This window comes from Palaemon carinicauda, chromosome 9 (genome assembly GCF_036898095.1).
Source record: "Palaemon carinicauda isolate YSFRI2023 chromosome 9, ASM3689809v2, whole genome shotgun sequence".
Lineage (NCBI taxonomy): Eukaryota > Metazoa > Arthropoda > Malacostraca > Decapoda > Palaemonidae > Palaemon > Palaemon carinicauda.
This window is the reverse complement of record NC_090733.1, coordinates 131,646,886-131,661,800: the sequence shown is the minus strand read 5'-3', so window position 1 is coordinate 131,661,800 and position 14,915 is coordinate 131,646,886. Positions and strand designations below refer to the sequence as shown.

Here is a 14,915-nt window from a genome sequence, read left to right as displayed (position 1 = left end):
TGGAGGCGAAAACTTTCCACAATTTAGTGTCTATGATCACCCCAAGGTACTATATACCAGTCTCTGTGCTGGTAGCATGGATGATTTCTCAAGATTTTACCACAACTCTCGTTTCGCGGCAAAACCTCAAGATACCCGACTCAGTGTTGGAGAAGTCAAGTTTCCGAGTCTGCTAAAATTAGCAAGCAGAACCAGTGTCTTAACAGATGAATGGCTTTCCTCTGAATTCCAGTTGACAATAGGGAGAAACTCCATGAAAATGCAGCACCTTTAACTGGCATGACGATCATCTAAGATGATTCTTAAAGGCTGTAAATAATTACTGCACTATGATCTTCAATAAAATGTGATTTTGTTATAGAGCTCTTACCTTCGAGATAGAAAACAGCAGGTAACGGTAGTGTGCAGAGGAGGAGAGAGGGATGAGGGAAAGGAGAGAATTGGACGGTACCATATTAACTCTGTTCCTAATGCTATGTAGTGTAACACTTAAACGTAAAATTAACTTATCTGAATTTAGCTTACTGAATTTTAAAAAAAAAATTATTATCTACTTTGTCATTTTGTTTTAATTTTCACTTTTTAACTATTTTTTCAATCATACTAGCTCTTTTTGCCTCTCTTTCACTTGCTGCAGGCCTTATAATAAAATAACTATCCAAAAAGCTGTGATTGTGTCCCCCTTTCAAAATGTTGCAGAAATTAGTCAAGCAAGTGTCGTTAAAAGAAGCTGAAGCCCAACCAGTAGACAATTTATCAGAGTATGTCTTTTCAACGAAATCAGAAACATCCTGCCACTTGGCCAACACTTCCTTAATCTCCCTCGAAGAAAAAAGTTCTTGCGGTTCCACCTCCTCCTCACTACTAAGCTCTTACAACACCTCCAAATGTTGCATCGGCTGGAGCTCGATCAAGTCCTCAGTCGTGAGCTCTTCTTGATGCTCCTCAACAAAGGTTATTGATATCTGCCTCACCTACCTCCAGCCCCATGGATTTTCCAAGACACAATCTCTTCCATCACAATGGGTTTAGGGTCACGCTGTGTATCAAACCCTTCAAAATCCGTTTCAACTACAGAATCTGGCCACAATTTCTTCCAAGCTGAATTTAAGGTTCTTTGTGTTACATCCTGCCATGCTTCTTCAATAATTTCTAAACAATTCACAATGTTAAAATCATCCTTCCAAAATTTACGAAGGGTAAGGTTGGTGTTATCTGTGACATCAAAGCATTTTTTGAACAAATGCTTTGTGTACAGTTTCTTGAAATTTGAAATGACTTGTTAGTCCATGGGCTGGAGGAGTGGAGTAGTGTTGGGCAGGAGATAGAGGACCTTAATGAACTAGAAATCATTAAGAATGTCATCTTCAAGACCTGAGGGTGGCCAAGGGCATTGTTTAAGATGAGATGACATTTCAAAGGCAGGTTTTTCTCCCTCAAATACATCTCGACTGCCGGACAAAAGACCATATTTGCCCATTCTGTGAAGAAATGCCTCGTAACCGATGCCTTTGAATTTGCTTACCACATCACTTGAAGCTTTTCTTTCAAGATCTTGTGACTTGAAAGCATGTGGGTTTTTGGAGTGATACAAAAGCAGTGCTTGATCTTGCAGTCACTGCTGGCATTAGCACTTAAAGCTAGAGTTGATCTATCTTTCATGAGTTTATGACCCAGCAGTTTCTTCTCTTCAGTCATGATGAATTTGCTCTGTGGTATCATTTTTCAAAAAAGGAATTTCACTGCAGTTGAAGAATTGTTGGGAGATGTAATCTTCTGCAGAAATACGGAAGGCAAAATGTTTGACATATACCTCAGCGTCTTTCACATCTGAACTCACAGCTTCCAAATACTCACAAACGAGTGGATTCCAGTTTGCTTTTTAAAGTTATCAAACCAGCATGAATAGCTTTGAACGCCTCCACTGGCGTTGATGTCTCCCCAATCTCAGCTGCTTCCCTTGGTTTCAAATCTTCGTAGATTGCGGTGGCCTTCTCACAGACGATTGTCTATCACGCTATCTCCCGCCAGCTGCTTTTCTTTAATCCACAACATCAGAAGCCTCTCCATTTAGTCATTTATATCAGTCAGTAACTTACACATGATGGTTAGGCCTTTGGTAGGCTTTGTGCTCATAATAGCCCCTTTCTGCTTGAGGACGGTACTGTACATAGGGTCGATGTACTCTCGTAATGGTGGGGCTACTCACTCCCACAGACACCATGCTCATGTTTTTTATTAATTTAACACTTCACATCTATCATCATCATGTGCTTTTCCTTCTCACTGCCAATGTTTCCACTCTCTTTCTTAGGAGTGAGACCCATCACTTAGGATAATTGTCTACAAATATAGGTTAAAATCACGTAAATAACGCAAACAACGCAAGAGATGCTCGGAGACGCGTATAGCAGTTGGAGACAAAGCAAAATGAACGAGTGATGCGGGTTTCGAGAGACCCCAATTGCTCGGCCACCTAGCGTTACCATCTGTCAGAGTGCTTGTATCTCAACGCAAAAATTTCCTCGGCAGATTGCTTGTATCTCGGAATGCTCATATGTTGGGGTGCTCTTATGTCAAAGGTATTACTGCAGTTTCGCATGTAAGGGTTTGTTGGCCCAGAACGCAAAGACCACAAACACTAGGCGGGTTTGTTCAAGAGGTTTGCCAGTGAATGGTGGCGAATGCTAGCAAGCGTTATCGGACATCAGCAGAGCACAGGCGAATGCTGGCGAGGAGAGATTTGAATATCACCTCTAAGGATTGATACGGGTAATTTGATTAAGTGCATGCTACTTTGGTAGCACACACTTGTGGCAACAGTAAGCTAAAGCTCTGAGCGCTGCCGTAGCGCACACTTGTACTCTGGCGAGTAGGGTCTCGCAAACTCACCAAAGGATACAGTACTAAGATGAGCGACCTAGGCTGCTCGCAGATCTTTGCCAGGCAGAAGAGCTCATCCATCCACCTAGCTAGAGCTTGGTGGATAGGTGTGCAACACTTGCGCATGTCTTATCTGTGAAACAAGGTCTTTGCAAAGTCCTCATGCTCATCCTACCCATCACAGGGGGTTGTCGAGTAGCCTTATGTCATCCCATTGGAAGGGAACCAAAAAGGCTGTGCTGGACCTGAAGACCAGCTGTTTCTCTTTCGAAAGAGGTTAACACCATGAGGTGCAAGGTCTCTAAGGGCTTGGCCTCACAAAGCTCCATGAGCTTTGTTGTGCCCCAAGAGGCATGATGTAGGATGTAACTTCGAAGAGCAACAGACTTCAGGAAGTTTCTGCCTCGTAAGAGGTGGAAACCATGAGGCACGAATCCCAAAGGACCTGATCTTGCAAAGCTCTTTGAGCTGCTGTGCACTAAGGCACAATATCGTCAATAACCCCAAAGAGTTAAAAACTATAAGACTTGTCGATGGGAGAGGCAGCAGTTGCAAGCGGTCGGCAGTCATCACCATCTGCGTCAAAAACCTCCAAGGGAAGTTGCAAACGAGACTTATTTTGTACCCTGAAGGTATGGCGACGATGAGCAGTAACTGGTAGTCCCCTAACTCCTTGGTTGCCAAGCTCCAAAGAGCAAGGGTGGGGTAGGGACGAATCCAATTCCCACCGGAGGAGTCCTCTGATGGGTAAACCAACCAGGCGAAGGCAGTCTCACCTGGAGGCGGGAAAGGCAACCAACCACTGTTGCCGCTGTCGGCAATTCTCCCCACAAGTGGGAAGATTGATGGACAGTGGCTGGAGGGTAATTCTCGCTCAGCACTCTCTGCTTATGCTGAGCTCTAAGTTTAAGTCAACATTGAGTGCTGCTTGTGAAACATAGCCAAAGCTTGTTTCTGGGATCACCCCAACTGGAAAAACTCCAAAGGGAACCAGTCTGCAACTGCTTTTGTTCCTACGCCGAAGCTGTGGGAACAAATGTGAGCAGAAGAAGAGTGTGCTGCAGTAAACCGTAACACTCTCAGTACTATTCCTTAATGACTGAAAGCCTCAAAGGAAGGTAGGAGTTGCCATAAGCAGCAACGGAAGAGACTTCCATCGGAGGTGCGCGCTATTGCTTCATTAAAGGAAGTAACAGAGTTCACACAAAAGGGAAGTTCAGGGTCACCGTATGAAAGAAAAAGGACTTTTTAAACATTTAATACAGTTCCTTTTAATCGTAAATCAGTTAAAAGGTTTGACGGGAGAGAAAGATGACGTCTTTACTATACCAAGCCGAAATAAAAAGTGACGTTTGTTTACTAGTGCTTGTGTGAACGAGTGGTTGGTCTGCCACTGCTATCCCCCTCCGCTAACTAGCAGAGAGTACTGTAGTTACACTTTCCAAAATCTTTAAATGGCTGGTTTCAGCTATCAGCGTAATACAGTAATACTCCTACGTAAAGAGCGTAAATTTTGTATGTGTCGGGAAAATTAGACTTGCAAACAATTTAACTCATATACTGCTTCTTAGAACATAACAAATTTGTAAGTAATTTGTATTTTTCCTAATATACAAACCTGGAGCTATTTATAGGGGGTATACTTTCGGCGGAGCTGAAAGACGAGCCATGATAATTTTAGTGAGGGATAACTACCCCATCCGCTAATTAGCGGGTGGGGGATGGGGTAGACTGGCTACCCTGCTCACTCACACCTCTCGGCCGAGTAATCACTTTGCTTTATGGCAGGACTTCTCAGGGGACAGGGTGGCGGGATAATTTGTATAAATAGCTCCTGGTTTGTATACAAGGAAAAATACAAATTACTTACAAATTTGTTATCTGTTCCGACGTGGATACAAACCCTCCGCTATTTATAGGGTGACTTACTCTTAGGAGGAAGGAAGTCCTCACCAACTGGCCTTGGTCATGACCTGGGGTCCTCTCTATTTCTATCTGTAATTGATAGTAGAAGGGACCCTACCCACGCTAAAATCAAGTGCCGATCTGAGGTAATGCACTGATAGCGGCCTGCAGAAGCTTGTGTGTGAGTGGAACTAACAGTGTGGCTTGTCTTTAACATAGGAACTCGAGTACAGAACCTATTGTTCTTGAAGACTTACCCAATACTCTCCCTCTAAAAGGTATTGGGGACGTAACAAAGTATTCTTCTATACTTAGGAGGCACAAGGGAAATGGGTCTTACCTGCAGCGAGGTGAGGTCAGCTATCCTGAGGCTTGCGGAGCTGTTTTCCCAAAAGGGGAGAAGGTGAAAGGAAGAAAGGACCCAGGCATTCTTACTCATTCACCCCAGACTAATCCAGGTAGCCTCAGCCCTCAACCCTCTGCTACTTGTCCATCAAGGAGCCTGAAGTGTTTAGACCATTTGTTGTGTGACCACCACAGGACCAATGGAAAAGGTCTCCATGTTCTTGTAGGTTACGTCTTTGCAGGTAGTGGGCCGTGAAGGTCGATTGACACTTCCACATACCCACTTAAAGTATCTGCACCACAGAGTAGTTTCTTGAACGCTAGGGACGTAGCAAAGCCAGTGACGTTACGAGCTCTGGGTCTTAGGATGGAGGAGTCTAGATTGAGAGTAACCTCAATTGCCTTCTGATCCCAGAGGGGAAGGAAATCCTTGAGGTCCTCCTCTTGACCTCCCCCTTGCTGGTCAACAGTGCCGACATACGGGGGCGAGCTGGTATCGTTCTTTAAAGGTAACCCCACAGACTCCTCACTGGGTAAAACCCCAGTTGATGGGTTTCTGGTTACCGAATGAAGACTCTTTATTCGAAATGGGCTGCACTTAGGGTACACCAGACTCGGATTTGAGTCTTGGCAATCCACTCAGGGACGCCGCTGAGGATTACTTCTCCCCATCTCCTAGGGTAGGAGACATCAGGGGTTGGATCATACAACACACTAACTCTCTTGGTCAAAAGCCCAAGTGAGTAGAAAGGCCATCTTCCATGTAAGGATGCGATCTGCTGCTGGGCATAAGGTTCGTAGAGAGGGGCCTTCAGAGACTGAAGGACCCGAACCGCATTCCCAGGAGGAGGTTGAGATCCGACGGGGGACAAGTTATCTCACACTTGTATAAGTAAAGGCATCGATGGGAGAGAATCCCCTTCCACGACATCAGTCACAAAGGACCGAACACTTCACCTGGAAGACCGACGCTGAAAAGTGTCTGAGGTGCCTACACATCTTTTCCGTAACTTGTTGCGAAAGGCCTCTCTGAGAGGGGTGGTGTAGGATCGTCCCAGGCGAGAAGTCGAAGCAAAGCTACGGCTTAGGAAAGTGTTAGCATGTGGCTGCTTGAAGATCATGCCATGGAGGAAGATCCCTCGGAACTCCGTCAGGAGTTGTAGAAGGTCCAGGAATCATTCTGCGGGTTGCAATAGCAAAGCTATTGGAGCTCCGTCAGGGGCTGCAGAAGGTCTGGGAACCATTCTGCGGGATGCCATAGCGAAGCTATTGGAGTTATTGATAAGATCTTGCTTATCCTGACTTGGCTGAGGGCTTTTCACCAGACCGAATGGGGGGAAAAACAAGGCACATCTCTAGACCGCCCCACCGATCTTGGAATACATCTTGTTTGAGGGCCTGGGGAATGGTCGAGTGGGAGCCTGAAGATCAGGGCCACTGCGAGCATAACCACAGTCAAGGACCCCACAAAGTTAAGACTTTGTTGGATACAAGATGATACCAAGAAACTAGGAGCCCACTATCTGGGTGGTTTTGCAAGCACATTCCTATACCCGGAATGACGTGAGCAGATGGGGGCACCTAGTTGTCCTGGTACCTTTCTGAATAGGGCCAACGGACGAGGATGGAATGGTGTGGCATATGTCCCCCTAATCTATCTTTTGATGCATTAAAGAGAGCATCAGATCCAGACGGAAGACGAGAAGACAGGCCTCTTTGCAGCTCTCGTCTGCCACCCATCATCCGCGGATTGTCCAAAGGTAAGGGGGGAGTGCATAGCAATAAACACATCTCGAGATGATGTCAAGACATGTAACTAATTGCACGTTCTTGCAACGAAGGTGAACAGCCTGTTCTCCCTCCAACTGCTACTAATCCAGTGTGGTTGGCCGAATAAGACCGATACCAAACGGTAAACCAGTTGATCAGTACAGCTTATGTTATAATAGCGAATCTCCATAGAGATCGCTTTCCGGACAAGAGACTGTACGGTAATCAACGAACGCATCCAACCAAACCCAAGAGGGGATTGAGATGTATCTTCAATCTATTGTTGGGTGGCTAAAGAGCATAAGTCTACTACGGAGTAGTAACACCAAACTGTGCGCATGACAAGCATACATGTGTAGTTCGACTTAAAAGTCGTTTCCGGAATTCGAAGAACGTTGGAAACGTTCGTAACGGAGGTTTCTCCTTCTTAGGACAAAAAACCTTCGTACTTCTCCGTCTCCGATCGGTAAACTAGCATTTATATTAAATGTTCCCTACTAGGGAACAGCTATGCTTACGAGAAGTTTCCAGTCAAAGCCTTTGTAGGAGACTAAGACTTCCGATCGGGGGAAAGGAAAAAATGCCTATAAGGAGGCAGAACGTAAATGCCATATGTCTGGTTACAGGAAAGTAGCCAAGTAATGTACTGAATAACCTGGTTTCAGTAAGGGATATAAATATACAACTTAATAGAAGGGAGTTCTAATTGGAAGATGCATATAGCCCTTATTGGCAGAAAGATCGCTTGCACGCATATATGTACTGTACTGTACTTGTCCATTTGTGATAGCCCATGCGTATTCTCTGCCTCTAGGAAATGTTTGCAACGAATTCGGTTGTGGGAATAATGTATGTGCGGCGAATCGCAACATCATTGCCGAAAGAATTTTAATCGTTGACAAACTGTAATATTTTCTTGAATGAGAGCGAACATGTTCTCAAACAAAATACACAGTTGAAGAGGCGATCATTTCCCCTTTGGTTTACCCCTCCTCTTTATGTGAGGGGCTAGCCAGTGTTCATTACACAGAAACGGATGTCTGTTAACCTGTGGACGGGGTTTGAAACGTTCATAAACGTAATGAAAAGATGCCCACGCTGTTGCTATCGTTCTTTAACGTCAGCTAACAATGTTTCTTCAGGACTAATTGTTCGAAACAATAACCTTGTAAGGATAGACTAAAAAGTCTCGGAAGCCTATCGTGTAAAAAGGCAAGTCATTATACACAGGGTACAATGACGAGGGAGGCTGCCTCCATCAAACGGTAGAACCGAGTTTAAGACAATAACTTCGCGGTTTTGTCTTGGCTAGAGTGCATACTCTGGGAAGGCTTACAGCCTTCATGAAGTTTTAACAACAATATTGAAGTTTTGTAAAAACTTCTCAGGAACGAGTCTCCCGAAAAATGGTGAAGTCTCGTATGTGGGGGTTTGCTTCAAGAAGGCCAGACATAATTGCCATCGACCGCTTACCCAAAGGGGGTGCCATCGAACGCTTTCACGCTAGTGAGAAAACTACCGTCTAAATCAGGCAAGGCCTGCCAGGGGAAATGAACTGGAATGTAAAGAATTTTTCATTCCCCGCTCATTTCCATCTGCTAACCAAACCACTTGAAGTGGGAAGGTGGGGGAAAGATGACGGTGGTTTGTTCGAAAACGAAAGGATCGGTGCTGGCGAAACCAGACTAGCTGATATAGTAATCAGCTGGGAGTGTAGAGTGAAGTATCAAGTCACACCTTTGGGAGACCCATCCCGTAGAGGGGGGGGGGTCGACCAGAGTTTTCAGAAAACTCTGGATCGCGGAAACATTGAGATTCGGATGAGAACCTAGGGGTTCAGAATCTATTTGTAAATTCCTTTATCATGGCCTTAAGGGATGTTGTGCCGAGAACCCGCAGGAACTCTAGTCGCTGATTCCTGATGGAATTTTCAGGAATCGTGTTACGTGACCAGGACCCAAAGGCACTGTGTCTAGTTACCTGTAGAGATTCGTAAACCCTTAGGCAGCAGGCATCATTCTGTCATCAGAGTAAAACTCTTGATGACGATGGGCGCGCGCGAACAATGCACAGGACGAAAGTTCGAAAACTCTGTCATGAGGGTAAACCTCTTGTGCACTCGTGAACACTTCGCATAATGAGAGTGCGCGCCAAGTTGGTCGTGCGGTCCAATCCGATAGTGTGCGCCAATATGGTCATGGGTGCCAGATCGACCGTGCACACCAATTTGGTCCTGTACACATCGGTCGTGAGCGCCCATTTGGTCCTATGGTCGAGCACGCCAATTTGATCGTGCACGCTAATCCGGTCCTGCGCGCCACATCGGCCGTGCACGCAAAAGGTTGGTCGTGCACGATAATCATGTCGTGGCGCCACATCGGCCGTGCGCGTCAAACCGGTCGTGCGTGCCCGATCCCCCGTGCGCACAAAAGGTTGGTCGTGCGCGCCAATTTGCACGCGAGAGTACTCACTACTACGTTCACCCGAAGGTTCACGATAGCCTGTGTTGTGTAAGCGCGAACGGTCAACACAACGAGAGCCCCCAAACTCTGTCATATAAGTATGGGTATGATCACGAGAACCCAAAGGTTCAGCGTGAACTGCATTGTGAGACCCGGAAGGGTCAGCGCAAACGGGAAACGGAAGTTTCTCTGTCACGAGACCCCGAAGGATCAGCGTGATTAAGGGCACGAGACCATAGGCCTAACATAGCCTGTGTTGCGAGAACCCGAAGGGTCAGCGCAACGAGAAACCAAAGTTTCCCTGTCACTAAACACCGAAGTGTCACTGACTAAAGTTACGAGAGCCCAGGGGTTCAACGTAACTAATGTTACGATACCCGGAAGGGTCAGTGAAACGAGAAACCAAAGTTTCCCTGTCACAAAACACTGAAGTGTCAGAGTGACTAAAGTTACGAGAGCCCAAGGGTTCAGCGTGACTAATGTTACGAGACCATGAAGGGTCAGCGTAACGGGAAACCGCAGTTTCCCTGTCACAAAACACCGAAGTGTCCAAGTGACTAAAGTTACGAGAGCCCAAGGGGTCAGCGTAACTAATGTTACGAGATCCCTAAGCATCAGCGTAACGAGGAACCGAGGTTCCTCTGTAACGAGGACCCGAAAGGTCAGCGTGATTGATGGCAAAAGTTCCTGAAGGCTCAAGGTTACCATCGTTACGAGAGCCCGAAGGTTCAGCGTAACTGAAACCCGAAGGTTTTGAGCGGAGTCTCCGCTCCCGAAGGACTCCTACTGTTATGAGAACCCGCAGGATCAACATGAAGAGAGTCCGAAGGCTCAACGATCACGCCAGCCCAAAGGGTGATCGTAACGAGACCCCGAAGGATCAAGGAGAACCAGCAGATTCAAAGATAACACCTCCGCATAAGAGGTTTGTTCTCCCGAAGGAGAATGTCGCATAAGATAAGGCTTTTGCTCCGCCCCTGAAGGAGAACCAAAAGCGTAACGGGGGACCGCCAATGCCCAGAGGCAGTCTTCTCTCGAAAACGAGGATTACCTGCTTCGGAGAAAGGTCTGCCACCGCCCCTGGTGGATCAGAAAACTCCTACAAGTTATTTCTCGCGAACGAGAGGGAAGTTCTCCCGAAGGAGATCACCTGAGACAAGCTTTCTCCCAGCTCTATGGGAATAAAGTGTAGGCGTAAAATATTTCTTTCGCGAACGAGAGTGAAGTCCTCCCGAAGGAGGACATAGCCAAAGAAAAGCTTTCTCTCAGCTCTGTGGGAAAAAAGCGTAGGCTTAATAATATCTCTCTCGCGAGCAAGAGTGAAGTCCTCCCGAAGAAGGGTATCGCCTAAGACAAGCTTTCTCCCAGCTCTATAGGAAAAAAGCGTAGGCGTAAGAAACTCTCTCTTGCAAACAAGAGAGAAGTCCTTCCGAAGGAGGACATCGCCTAAGGCAAGCTTTCTCCCAGCTCTATGGGAAAAGAGCGAAGGCGTAAAAAATCTCTCTCGCGAACGAAAGAGAAGTCATCCCGCAAGAGGACAAAGCCTAAGTATAGCTTTCTCCCAGATCTATGTGAAAAAAGCATAAGCGTAAAGAAAAATCACTCACTCTTTCTCTTTCTCTCTCTCTCGCGAGAGAGAGAGAGAGAGAGAGAGAGAGAAGTTCCCCTCGAAGGAGAAACATCAAGTTGAAGTTTGACAGCGAATGCTACCTCGTAATGAGGGCAGCTCACGAGCTACCACATGGAGCACAGGATAACGAACAGGGCGGCCGTAGTAGTCGGCCTTGTGTTCTACGTCGCTGTTACCTGTGAAAAAAAGGAAGTTGTTATCAATTACAATTCATGCTCCGTTGCACAAAGTACACTATTGGGGGAATAAGTCACCTTCCTTGTAAGATAATTCCTCGAAAGGGAGCTGAACTGTTATACACTTTAATTCAGTAATGAAACAAACACACGGCAGTGTTGAGAACCTGGCGACCATCAGTCGCAGGGAGGGCGGCAATGACAACTCCCTTACGGCGGAGGGAGTTGGATACGTTGTCAACAGCAATTAAAGTTACACGTATCTAACAACATATATTTCCATTTATACATATACAAACTCATATATATGTTGAAAAAAAAAAAAAAAAATTGAGGCAAGTCTTAGCAGGAGGGAAAGGCAGCATGTCCATCCTCTACCGAGCCATAAAGTAAAGTGGTTACTCAGCCGAGAGGTGTGAGTGAGCGGGGTAGCCAGTCTACCCCCCCCTTCCCCTTACTAGCGGATGGGGTAGTTATCCCTCACTAAAATTATCATGGCTCGTCTTTCAGCTGCGCCGAAAGTATACCCCCTATAAATAGCGGAGGGTTTGTATCTACGTCGGAACAAATAAAGTTTGTAAGCAGAGGACTTTCTGTATAAAGGAAGAAGGTTTGTCAGTATTTTTGTTAGAACAAGCCACATTCTAAAAGTGAAACAAATGCAACAACACCATCTAATCCAAGGTTCCCCACCTAACCTAACATAGGGGCAGTATCCTTAGCTATAGCAGGTGGGGTAACCATGGCTAGGTAAGTAGGTATGGCTAGGTAAGTAGGTATGGCTAGGTAAGTAGGTATGGCTAGGTAAGTAGGTATGGCTACCACCACTATAGATTGCCGTATCCTTAGCTTACCCTAAGACTATGAACCATGCGTCTGATTCCTAACCAGCTTCCCTCCTGGCAACGTAACACTAAAACAAAATAATTTGTATATATGGTATGTAAAACTATAGTAGCTTTATATCATATTTCAGACAAGGATAAAAAAAATTTCCCCCATACATAAAATCAATTTTACAAGTAATATGAAAGTTTACACTTGTCCAACCTACTACATACACCAGCAAAATAAAATAAAAAAATACCTTTTAAATTCGATTATTTTCCCATTCAGGAAATTAGCTCTATAAACAGGAAGGTACAGTAATTACATCCCCAAGGATAATTCATTAACATATGTGTGTATACTTACTAGTCTTTCTATTCCTTAAGGAGCAAGGTATCATAGTATATCCACTGTATGGATTTCTTAAACTTGGTAAAATTATAGCACAATGCAATAACAGTTTGTAGAAAATAAGAGCATCATTTCATGTATTTTGTGGTGTTTTGAACATTTTTGTTAAAGATTTCTGGCAGAAATCATCAATTTATGAGTTAAGGTGGGTCGACTACCATAACTGAAAAGCTATGGCTAGCGCTAGAGTGTCAACAAATACGTTTGAAACACTTTAATCTAATGGGGAACTCAGTAGAGCGCAGACCTTATTTCTTGACCTTTTGCTCGACCTTGACGTTTGACCTTATCGTATACTTATTGATGTCGATTTTCATACACTAAATATGAACAAGTTTGAAGTTTCGGTAACAACGATGTCTAAACTTATGGCTGATTATGTGAATTGGACATGTCATTACTCTACGATTAAAATTGTGACCAGAAAGCTGTATACAAACAAAAACTCGCACAAACGGAAGAAAACATAATCTCTTTGTTGGAGGTACATATACCGTGTACCAGTCTAATTGTCCGATATCTAAATTAACATTTTTATACTTCGTTGTTTTCCCCAGTCATCATCATAAAAACCCAGTCACCCTAATAAAGATTAAAGTTACAGTAATTGTAATCAAAATCCGGTAATAGTAATAAAACATGGTCAAAACATTGAAGCTTTCGTTTGATAGGGCATCCAGACACATAGAAAATATGATTTTCAATATCATTTTCTATGGAATCATTCGTAGTCGTGTTCATTGTACAACAAATACTGCCTTACTTAATTGAACTAATTATTTATTAGGTTTTGCTCTGCTTTAGCTCACTTTGATTTAGATTCAACATTATCTCATTGTTCCTACGTTCTGGCAAGCAGAACATGTTTTGCTAAGTGCATTAGCCCTGCGAGCAAGCATTTTGGCATTACTTTATTTATCTAATTTATCTTTTAGTTACATTATACAAACTTTACGAAGGAGTGCATAAACACTTAGAGAGGGGAGTTGTAGCTTCACACTCCAGCCTCTGTTTGAACATGGACTCGTCTTTCTTTCATATCAGACTAAATAAATTAAACACACAGTTTGCCCTAACCTTTCATTAAGAACATGATAAAGAAAATTAGAGCTAGGAGCCTTTGTATATCAGCGGCCAGTTCCTACCACATGCATAGAAAATGGACACAAAGTAGCCTAAACTTCCTCCACCTAACCTAACCTACAATTAGTGTCCTTACCTACTTACCTAGAAAGGAGGAGGGGGGGTATGGGGGGTATGGGGGGCACCTGCGACCCCACCTTACATTGCTGTATTCTTAGTCGGCCGTCATCATACAAACATGTGGCCGCTATTATACATAGGCTATATCCCAGAAGCTAGATTATAAATTCCCATAACAAAAAACAAATAACCAGGAGGTTTAGAATTATGAAACGTTAGGCCTTATATTGTCAGAATAAGTAACTTATGACAGAAACATCATCTACCAAATATTTTTTATTTTAACTACCGGTTGGAAGGAGGTTCCTGTTGTGTGTGCTAAGATGACACAAGGAGAAAAACGGGACTTTTTTTTGGTGCCTGTTTAGTATGTGGCCTACCTTTTTTATTTTGGTTTAGTATGTGACCTACCTGGCTTGTTAGGTTAGGTTAGGACACGCTACATACTAAAATTGATAGAATGTCTAAGGCCATATTCGAAAGGTTAGGCCACATACTAAACCGGCACCCCTTTTTGATCATCAAAATCTGTAGTTTCTTTAATTGAGGTTTCCGCTAGTAGTATATGGGATTCAAAATAGTGTATTTGCAAAGATTTATTCAATCATGCGCGTTCCCATGTCCTAATATTGTAATATGTTCTATAATGCAACCTCAAATTTTATAGAAATGTACCTTAAACGTAGCTTGGACTACCTTGAGGTTTGAACGAGATAATAATACTCTGATTCACAAAACAATACATTATGATCAGCCTTACCTTCACAAAACGTCGTAGGTCGTAAATTCCTTCCCCCTTATGAACACAAGACATATATTTCACAGTTGCAGTATATGGAATCTTCAAATCTCAAAAATTTCGCGTCGAAAATGGCAATTAATCCATTCGCTAGGCCTAGGCTAGACGACATACAGTACTTCCTTGGGATATGAGTAAATTAAACGTCTAAGTCTTCTTCTTGGTACAAAGGCACCAATTAAACAATCACACTTATTCACAAAGTCAATAAAACTACGGATTAATCATTAACTTCACAGTAATAATTAACAATAAACCAAGAATTGGTTCCACGGACTCGAGTCTCGACAAAAGTCGAGACCTCACTACCTCAAAGTCTAAGAGTTGCCAGTTAGGCCTTTATCCAGGCCAACAAAAACTCAAATTTCGCCTTTTTTAAATTTGTTGGCCTTTAAATGAAAAAAGGTATGCCTTAAATACTATATATTTGGCCTTTAATAATATCATGAAAAAAAGGTATGCCTTTAATACTGTATATTTGGCCTTTTTGAAATTGGTTCGCC

General features: G+C 43.9%; 1 long non-coding RNA gene across 1 annotated transcript in view; it reads right to left on the bottom strand.

Annotated features, from left to right (window-relative positions):
- LOC137646875 (uncharacterized) overlaps positions 1-14,702 on the bottom strand; it is a 375,240-nt gene extending 360,538 nt beyond the window's left edge. The window contains exon 1 of the long non-coding RNA XR_011045489.1: positions 14,374-14,702. This is a non-coding gene — a long non-coding RNA (uncharacterized lncRNA). The remainder of the gene's footprint in view (positions 1-14,373) is intronic.
- Between the last annotated feature and the right edge of the window lie 213 nt (positions 14,703-14,915).